Below are 11,064 nucleotides of genomic sequence, written 5' to 3'. Positions count from 1 at the left end.
GATATTGTGCACATATCTTGAACTTAATGGTGAAAGATGGGTTAGAAGTAATGGGGGATGGGATTGAAAGAATCCATGATAGTGTGTATTTTTGGACAGCTACACCGGGTAGGATTGAAAAATTTGAAGAATCGGCTAAACAATTAAAGATTCCATGTACTAAAAAGTTATGTACTGATTGTAAAACTCGTTAGAACTCTACATATCTTATGCTTCAAGTCCCTTTAATATATAAAGATGTGTTCCCAAGGTTGAAGCAACGTGAGAGGCTTTATACTAAAGTACCAACTAATGAAGATTAGGAAAGGGCAAAAGAAATTTGTGCAAAGTTGAAACTTTTTCACTCTACTACAAAGTTACTTTTTGGATCTAAATATCCTACTTCAAATTGTTATTTTCAAAGAATTTGTGAAATTAGAGTCGCAATGTCCACTTGGCTTGAAAGCCCACTTGAGATCATTAGAGTGATGACATCAAAAATGATGGTGAAATATAAGAAATATTGGGAAGTTTGGCATGAAATGATGGCAGTGGCGGTGGTTTTAGATCCACAATACAAGATGAAGCTTGTTGAATATTATTTTCCAAAAATTTATAGAGGTAAAGCATTGGTTGAAATTGAAAAGGTTCGACAAAGTTGTTATGATTTACTTTATGAGTACCAAAGCAAGGCAAGCTCAAATGGAACTAGCGCAGGGGGTTCATCTTCTAATATCACTTCAATAACTGGAGATATAAATTTTGAGGAGGAGGATGATCTCTCACAGTTTGATTTGTTTGTGAACTTGAGTTCAAGAAAAGTGCAAACAAAGAGTGAGCTGAACTTTTACTTGGAAGAAAATGTGTTGCCTAGATCAACTATTTTTGATGTCTTGGACTGGTGGAAGATGAATGGAATTAAGTTTCCTACTTTGCAAAAGATTGCTCGGAACATTTTAGCTATCCCTGTGTCTACCGTAGCATCGGAGTCCGCTTTTAGCACCGGTGGTAGAATGGTTAGTCCACATTGTAGTAGACTTCATCCGACTACTTTGGAGGCTTTGATGTGTGCCCAAAACTGGATGTTGAGTGAAGAGGATGGTATATTAAATCGAAAATTTCTGTTATTAATTTTTTTTTTTTAATTAATGTAATAGCTATCTAAAATGTTTTATTTTGTTTTAAAGAGCTCGTGCAAATCTAGACCCATCCAATGCCAATATATTTTGTGATTGTGATGATGATTCTCCAAAATCTGAGCTTTTGAACTAAGGTATTACTTTAAACATTGAGGTTAATCGGTTGCAAAAGTTTTAATATCTTAATCAATTGCTTGAATAAGTGTTATTACAAAGGTAAATTCTGATGCTGCAACTATTTCTATCTGTTCTTCTTGTTGCTCAAATACTTCTAATGGCCACTATATTCCTTACTATTTATGGGTTGCTCAAATGTATATATATTAAAGGAAGATCAATAGTACTGCAATTGCCTCAGTCCCAAAGTTCTTCTATTTTTTTTTTGGATCCTGATTTCTCACAATGTTAAAGTCTCCTATTTTGAGAAGAGATAGGAATCCATTGCATTGTCTAGAGAAAAGAATTGCATATATTAGTTGGAAATACAAAACCATTGCCAATGTTTGGTTCAAGCAATTATCTAACTGAAGTTGCAAGTTTTTGTCTTAATTTGAATTGTTGATATAATATATATATATATATATATATATTTTGTATTCTATTTCAGGATTTGTTGCTGATTGTGTAGACATACACCCATCCAATTTATGTTATTTTCAGCTCTACAACTTATGCCACGGAATTTTAACTAAAAAAAAAATACTTATGCCACGGAAGCTTTGAAGGGACTTCAGAGAATGGCTTGATATCTTTAGAACTTTTTCAGTTTTAGCTACTTTTGTTCAATTAATGAAAGACTGGTGTTTGTTTGGAACTAAAATTTTTGTTTGTCGGAAAATTGTTTTTTTTTTTTTTTGTTTTGGAAGAATGTTATTTGTTTTAATTGATCAGGTTTAAAATTTCCAGATCATGTTAAAAATTGTTATAATTGTGCTGAAGTTTTATTAAATTATTAGGTTAAAAATATTATGGCTGTGTTGATTTTGTTGAAGGTGAATTGGAATTTAAAAAATATTATGCGGGGCGGGAACGGGGGAGGGGGTTGAAAATTAAACGGGTATGGGGGCGGGAATGGGGTTAAAAAACTTGATCGGGGATGGGGATGGGAAATGAGATCCCCGCCCCATTGCCAATGATCGGGGATAGGGATGGCAATGGGGCGGGCTGGGGCGAGGATCTCATTCCCCATCCCCATCCTCATCCTCGATCAAAATTTTTAACCCCATCCCCGCCCCCATACCCGTTTAATTTTCAACCCCCTCCCTCGTCCCCATCCCACCCCGCCCCGCCACACTAGCCCCCGTCCCCACCCCACCCCGCCCCGCATAATATTTTTTAAATTCCAATTCACCTTCAACAAAATCAACACAACCATAATATTTTTACTTGAGGAAATTTTAGATTTAATGACCCGGTCTTTTTCCCTCCTTTCCTTTTGTCGAAGATTTCTTTTTTCGCCTTTTTCCCTATTTCATCTTTTTCCCGTTTATCATTTTTCTTTGCATAACCTCATTTTTTGTGCTCGGATTTGATTCCGGCTTTTCATGCTTCCACAATATTTGATTTCCATGACATTTGTATTTTTACTTTTGTAGAAAATACATTCTAGTTGCTTACTTTTTCATAAAGGGCATAGAAGCAAACTTTCTTGTAAATATTCTTGATTTTTTTTGGGGTTTTAGTGTAATTATGAAAAAAAATTATTTTTTATTGTAGGGACCATTTTGCAATTTAATTTGGAAGATATTTTCAAAAAGGACCTTTTTGCAATTTTCGGAAAGTGTGACAAATGTCACACTCTCATGGTGCCACTTGTTGGCATTGGAGTGGAGTAACTTGGAAGCTTAATTTCTTGACACATGGAAGGTGGAGGTTCACATATATGTTGGCCTAGGATTGAACCATTTGTTAGCCTTAGATTTGTGACAAGCGTAGGCTTAGGATTAAGCCTAGAAAGGAGCCTTGGATTTGTGACAAGTGTAGGCACCAAAATAAGTCTTGCATTGTGTGTGTGTGAGAGGTAGTGTAAGAACACATAGTGAGTGGATGATTTCTAGACCTTCTACTCACCATTTTCACTTTATCCTTTTCATTTTCACTTGTTCTTCAAGAACCCTAACCTAACCACCATTGAAGGAAAAGCTTGGCTTAGAACTTTGACATCACTTTTGGCCTCCTTCCATTCACCTTAAACTTAAAACCTTGGAAGACAAAAGTTTTCTCTTACTCTCCTCTTCATTAACCCTAAACTTGTTTTCCATTTTGAGCTTGGTTGCTTGAATTATAGAGATTCAATTCTCTATTGAGGTAGGGGTGGTAGTATGCTTATATTTTAAGTGTTTTATAATCCTTTGGGGTTTAATATATATTGTGTACATGCTTTTAATATGATAGTCTTGCATATTATAGGAAACCCTCACTCTTGACTTAGGGTTTATTGATTTAAGCATGTATGATATATATATACCATGTGTAGAAGGATTATATAATTTAGTAGTATACTAAATTCTAGTATTTTCACATGTGGTAGTGATATAGAACTCTTGTTGAATTATCAGTGTTATATACAATTTCTATTGACTTGAATTGCTATATTCATGGTGGTAATAGTTTTATAATCTTGTTTATGACAATTATGATTATTTTAGGAGCTTAATACTATAATGTTGTAATCTAGTATATAAAGCTTATTGTTGAGGCATGATTTAAATTGATAAGTTGGTGGTATTGTATTGTACATTATATCATGCTAAAGACTTGTTATTTATTATGCCATTCTAGACTCGGAACCCTAAGACATGGTTTGTGTGGTTTCAAAATGTTTGTGCATGGAAGGTGGTATATATGCCTTAATATTGTGTTTAAGTTTTGAACTTGATATATTTTTTTATTCTCTTTGGACATTGTTACAAGTGACATGGCTAGAGTTTGGCTCTAGTGCGGGAGGTATGAGTTCTCCCCAATTGAGATAGTGCGCACTGGGGTGGTCTTCCCAGCGGGTTAATGCCCGGAATAACCGTTGAGGTCTCGGCAGAATTTTGAGCTTAGATGTCCAAGGATTCCACTTTTTGATTTCGCATTCAATTCCAAGTTGACAATAAATGTTTAAATTGTAACTTGTAATTTTTGTTACATACGATTTTATGTTGTTAAGTACATCCATATTGATACTGTATTGCTAAGAAACATTTAAGTTAGCTTAAGATGATCCCTTAGAACACCTTGAATATAGACGTTAAGTGGAATGCTCCCTTGTATTCGTCTATATTGATCTTGCAATGATATTGAAACTTTAGGGTATACGCATATGCTTCTTCCTACGAGTAACTTGATAACTCACCTTAGTAGTTTGGGTCATTTTACAGGTAAGGAGACAATGTTTTTGGATGCTTATCATTCTTAGAGGCTCATGAGCCATTTGAAGCATTTTTGTATAAAGACATGGACTTGTTTAACATGTTTTTCTTTTGGATGTTATATTTTGATTTACCATGGATGTATAGTAATTTAGTAGCTAAGATGGCTTCCTTCATGTAATGTGTATCTAAAATACATTTGGAAGTGTTCATTTTGCATGTTTGACATGAGGCCAAGGGCCATTAACTTGAAAGATTATAAGTATGCTTTCCTTAGAAACTCAAATGTTGCCATTGTAGCTTATTTGTGAGAATTTGAGGCTTAGTATGCCAAAACTTGTAAATGTATTGTAATGAGGCCATATGCCATTGTAGCACATCTATTTTATCATATTACATACACTTGCATGTTCACTTTGGCCAACAATACCCTTCTTGATGAAACAAAAACTTAAGGTTACATTTTTTTGAGTTTTTACCCTATTCTATTCCAAGGGCATTTCGGGTATTTCACAATGTATTTTTTTCATTTTCACCCACGCAGTTGAGTAGAAAACTCAATTTTTTGGGGGGAGGGGGGGGGGGTTTCTTTTTTTTGTTTTTCCAGAAAATGTCATTTGGCCCTCAAAATTCCATTTTTTGCCGAAAAACCCTTGCTGTCAAGTTTTTGGGTTGAGCTTACTGTTTTTTTTTGCTTCATAACCGGTTAGAAGGGGTCTCGTAACCAGTTAGATGAGTGTGGGCAGTGTTGTGGTCTTCATATTTAGCCTCCTAACCGGTTAAGAAGGCTTGGTAACCGGTTAGATGACCTAGGGTTGACCATTTTGACTTTTTTTTGCCCTTTTTCTTCCGTTAGCCATATATTCTTCATCCAAACTCCGAATCAAGTGATTCTAGAGTCTAAATTCATTAAATTTTCATTGTCTTTCCAATGGTGTGCTTGGTAGTTCCCACTTTTACCTTAGAAATAACTATTTTTCCCTTAGGTTCCTTTTGTCCATTTTTGAAGCGTCACTTTTACAATTGTTTTCCTTTGGGTTTCGTGACCTCATTGAGGGTCACATTAGTGTCTTAGAGGCGCATTGTATCTCTAGGGACCATTGTTTCATCTCTTACTTCCGCATTTTGGATCCGTTATCGGGTCATTTGTTGGTCATCACTGACGCACCGGGTTTACAAAACTTGGGCCGTCACAAGTGGTATCAGAACTCATAGGTTTGAATACCTTAGGATGACGGGTTTTGGGTGCATATCATGCTTTTGTTGATCTACTTTAATATTTTCACATGCTTTTGATAACATGTTTCGATGTTATATCATGTTTATGTGTTTCTTGATAACACGTTTAGTATTATGATATGTCTTTATGCTTATGTGCCTATGTGGTTAAGAAGCATCCTTGTTTGACATGTATGCTTAATTGCGTAAGTGCGTAACTGCTTAATCATTTTTCTTTGATTACTTTAGTATGGCCGTATGTTGCATACTTTGTCTTGCTTTGTATTTTGTGCACTCATAGTGTGAGTTACATTCGGTCATAATAACTTGTGTTATTATTGACCTCTTTCCTTTCGTATATTTAGCATCATGGTTGTCACGCGTGGAGAGTCTTCACGTTAGGGCACTGAGGAGCAGGTGGCTGACACTGAGTTTACGAGGGGTCCGGGGAGGCCTAGGATTCCAGTTCGTGGCATGGATGCTAATCCACCACGGGCACCAACATACGAGGAGCGGGTTGTTCAGGGAATCAATCAGGGGATCACTGAATCCCTATAGGAATTGATATGCAGGCAGGTGGCAGAGGTACAGATTCCGACACCGGCACCGATAGTCAATGAGGCAATTGAGTACTTTATGCGACTATAGAGGGTTAAGATTGATGCATTTGTAGGGAGTTCAGATCCACTAGTCTCAGAAGCTTGGTTGGACCTTATGGTTCGCAAGCTGGACAGTATGGCGGTACCCACGGACAGGTTAAGAATTTCTTTGACTACTTCTATGTTCATGGGAGATACAGATATTTGGTGGAAGTCTATGACTAATGTCCACAATATTGAGTTGATAACTTGGAACGAGTTCAGATATTTGTTCTTCAAGCGCTTCTTTCCTAGGGCTATGAGGCGGGAGATGAGGATACAGTTCGCAGGTCTTTATTAGGGCACTCTGAGTGTCATTGAGTATGAGACACGATTTACTTCTCTCTCTCGTTATGCCGAGGATATAGTGGCGACAAATGAGGCCAGGGCAATGAAGTTTCAGGATGGATTACATCTTGACATCAGGCCATAGGTCTCAATTCTTGATTTGAGGACTTATAGAGAAGTGGTCTAGAGGGCTATGTTAGCTGAGGCAGAGGAACGGGATCAGTTACGGATCAGGGGTTCACACAAGCAGCCTCGTAGAGACAATCCATCATCTTCCGGGAGTCAGTAGAAGAAGGCCAGGGAAGGGAACAATGCTCACTCACAGGGGGCATCGCAGCAGATCCATCCTGCACCCACAGTTCCTATATCTACAGGATCAGCCCAGGGTGTAGTTTGTTACCATTGTTAGCAGCCGGGGCACATCAAGCCTTGCTGCCAACAGCTTCGACCACAGGCTAGTCAGACTTCAATTTTTACAAAAACAGGGCAAGGAGCTTACTTCTATTATAAGCGACCAGGTCATCTCAGGAAGGATTGTCCAAAGTTATTAAATAAGTCACGTAGTGACACAGATTCACAAATGGTACCGGCACAGTCTGCAGTGGTTCAGTCTGGTTTTAGAGTTCCTCAGGCACCACAGCCAGTGGCGCCAGTTGGCACTTATCCAACTAGGGGTTCTACACCTACTACTTCTACACATCAGTCAGGCAATCAGGGCAATTCATAGCAAGGCTCAGGGACTCAGGGACGAGCCTACGCTCTTCCACAGGCGGATGCTTCCGCAGGCACCTCTTCAGTTCGAAGTATCTTTCCAGTTTTTAGTTCTTGGGCATGGGTTCTTGTTGACACAGGTGCATCACATTCTTTCATTTCTGCATCATTTGCACATTCATTGGGTCTGGAGGTCACACTTCGGGATAGTCTTCTCTGTGTTGACACACCAGCTGGGGTCCAGTGTTGATGAGCACTGAAAAGTGCGCATTTAAACCCGTTAAGCTTAAGCATTCTAGTACCTTTATCTATCTTACTTTGCCGTTTTAGACTTATTACGTGTTATTTATATTTTCAGGCACTAATCCCAAAATTGAGCTAACTCAGCCAAATAAGAGCTTAATTGAAGCAATCCTGAGATAAACCAAAGAATGGAGCAAAGTGGAGAAAGAAAGGAGCAAAAAGGAATCAAGTTGTGCAGCTGAAAAGTTCGATCGATCCAACTTAGAGTTCGATCGATCGAACATCTATGATCGATCACAGTACTTCTCGATAGATCCAACCTTGGCCTTTGCTGAAGTTCCAAGTTCGATCGATCGAACATCACCTTCGATCGATCGAACCCTATTTTGTCCTATTCAAATGATTGATCTTATCCACAGCTGTACGCCTACCAACCACTTTTGTCTTTTTCCCTATAAATATCTTGAAAATATCCCAGCCTTGTCATTATCCGGAGGAGTCAGACCACTTCGATCAATCTAAGATGCAGTTCGATCCAACGAACCCATTTTCGATCGATCCAAGTTAAGGTTCGATCGATCGAACTTCCTCCAGCGAGAAAAAGTTAAAGTCCAACTCATTTATTCCGTCCTTCATCCAATCATTGGAGAATATGCCTTGCACGACCACAGCTCATCATGGGGTGTATTTGACCTACCTATGTAATGAATATGATACACTTTTTGAGAGAGTCTCTTGTCACACATTGAAAATCATCTTGGAGGCTATTATTTGAGAGGAAGAAGGGAGAAAGCTAGAGCAACCTTTGGAGGAGACCTTCATCATCAAGGAGCAGCCATGGAGTTAGCCCTTGAGGGTTGGATCATCACTACCATGAGTGGTTAGACATCCTCTTGGGGCTAGAGTTAGACCCAAGCATGCTTTCTATACTTTAATCTTGTGTATTATTGAGGGATTAGTGTTGTATGATACATCTTGATATTCATGTATATATAAATCTTGATTATTTCATGGTTTGTATGGTTTAATGCTTCCAATTGACTATTCTATTCTATCCATATGTCTATGTATGCTAGAGTAGGATATTCATGTGCTTATCCCTAGATTTAGTGTTTTTGATGCATGTCTATGTGTATTGATGCTATAGATCTAGAGATTATCAAGATGATATACTTAATGAATGCTATTTTGGTTCATCTGATGGTTTATGCCTATTCTTGATGGTTTGTGCCTCTCCCCTAGTCTAGATAGCTTTATTTTCATACTAGTAGTGTAGATTTAGTGTAGTGGTAGTGTAATGTTAGATGGGAGGACAATCTACTCTTGATGTTTGATGTTCCATGCTTGTGAGTCCAAATGGCATATTCCTCTGATATTGTGTTGTATGTGGATTGTGAGCTTAATGAAGGATTAATGACTTGTTTTGATCTATTGTGTTATCCCCATGTTGTCTAGACAATATATGCTCTATTGTTTAGATATATTGTGCTCTTCACATGATGTTTAGACAATACTTGCTTGATTTGTCATCCTTGCCAATTAAATCAACCTAATGCACACACACCCTTATCATATTGCAACACATCCATTACCCTCAATTGATCACTTGTTAGTGGTATAGAAAAGTATTGCTTGGTGGTGATCTCTACACCCCAAGACCTCTCTCTCTCTTGTTTACTTCATATTATTTTATTTAGTTAAATTCAATTTAGCACATCAACCAACCAATCAATTGTGTGATCACTCGACCTACTAACCCTAATTACCATAATTTCACAATTCGATACACCATCAAATCCCTTGGGACGATCCCTACTCGCCCTATCTATATTTTATATAAAGAAAGGTAGTAGTGGCTTTCTATAAATGTAAAACTTGACCACCTCCTAAATTCACAACTCTTCAAGCTTGACTTGGTATCGCGACCCTTGTAAAGAGGCTACCGGTCAGTTTTTGGCGCCGTTGCCGGGGATTTTAAATTGGCAACGTCGAATTGTGAAATTCAGTTAGGATTAGTACTCTTTTGATCGTGTCTTTACTTTCTTTTTATTTTCTATTTTTGATTGCTTATTGAATTTGTTCTCCATTGACTAGGTGCATTGAGCAAGGAGCTAGCAAAGTAATTCCAAGCTAAGGAGCAAAGCAAAGCAAAGGAAAAATGCTTAAAATGAAAAATTGTTAAGTAAAATTGCTAAGCTAAGCTTTTAATTTTGGAGTTGAAATGCTAAAGGACTTTTGTGAGACCTTCTTACAATCTCCTTAGTTAAATTGGGGGCCCACGTGGAGGCATTGCATGGCATCATTAGATAAATCGGGGGCCCACGTGGAGGCATTTATTTGACATACATTGCATTTGAAAATTGTGGTTGTGAAGTTTAATTGCATTGTTGAGAAAGTTGCTTATTCGTGTTGCATTGTGCATGCATGGTCGTCGTTCATTGAGACCTACTCTTGTCCCTTTTGATTTGCATTTAGAATCCACTATTAAGAATCCAAGGGGAAGAGGAAGTTCACATAGAACTAATCTACCAATGGACGCTCTCAATGATGATCATGTTGAAGACCTTGGTCACATAGACCAATAAGGCATCCTTCATCTTAATGTGCAAAATGATAATATGCAAGTTCCATTAGGCATGCCTAGGCCATACATTCATCAACCTCCTCAACAACAAAGCCAAATTCCAATGGGAATTCCAAGGCCAATGTATGCACCACAACCCCCCATCATTAATCAAGCTCAATATAACCAAGGTGTCCATGTTGCACCTCAAGTTGCTAATCCACCACTCGCATTGAGAGATCACTATGTGCCTAATGAGTATAATGCACCCACATGCATTCAATTGCCACCATTTAGAGCACACCATTATGAGATTAAAGCACAAACTATCCAAATGCTACCTAACTTTCATGGACTTCCTAGTGAAGAACCTTACAAGAATTTGGATGAGTTTCTTGAAGTTTGTTCTACCGTTCGATACACGGACATGCCGGAAGAAGTTTTAAGGCTGAAACTTTTTCTATTCACCCTTAAAGATAAAGCGAAGTATTGGTTTAACAACCTTAGGCCTTTTTTTATAACTTCTTGGGCAGAAATGCAACAAGAATTTTTGAAAAAGTACTATCCGGTTTCTAAGACCAATGATATGAGAACCGCCATTAGAGAATTCACACATGGGGAGGGAGAAACTTTCCACGAGGCATGGGAACGCTTCAATGAATTGCTGAGGAAGTGTCCTCACCATGACATGCCTAAATGGCAATTGGTTCAATTCTTCTTTGAAAGCTTATCGGACAATTATAAAGGCATGGTTGATGCTTCAATGGGAGGTTCTTATATAGACCGGCAAGAGGAAGGCGTGTGGCGTCTTTATGAGAGCATGAGTGAAAACTTTTTGCATAGAACATTGTCATCTAGGAATGGTAGAAATTCTCAAGGTAGGAAGAGTGTTGGCTTGCATCAAGTTGACCACTCAAATGATATAACCG

General features: G+C 38.1%; 1 non-coding gene across 1 annotated transcript; it reads right to left on the bottom strand.

The window, feature by feature from the left end:
• Nucleotides 1–10,719: 10,719 nt before the first annotated feature.
• LOC132267937 (small nucleolar RNA R71) lies at nucleotides 10,720–10,825 on the bottom strand. The gene has a single exon (XR_009469136.1). It is a non-coding gene; the product is annotated as a small nucleolar RNA R71 (small nucleolar RNA).
• Between the last annotated feature and the right edge of the window lie 239 nt (nucleotides 10,826–11,064).

This window comes from Cornus florida, unplaced genomic scaffold (assembly GCF_030987335.1).
Source record: "Cornus florida cultivar Cherokee Brave unplaced genomic scaffold, ASM3098733v1 CherokeeBrave_3.0.0_Hap2_Chr07, whole genome shotgun sequence".
In the NCBI taxonomy this organism is placed as follows: domain Eukaryota; kingdom Viridiplantae; phylum Streptophyta; class Magnoliopsida; order Cornales; family Cornaceae; genus Cornus; species Cornus florida.
This window is presented reverse-complemented; position numbering and strand designations above follow the sequence as displayed.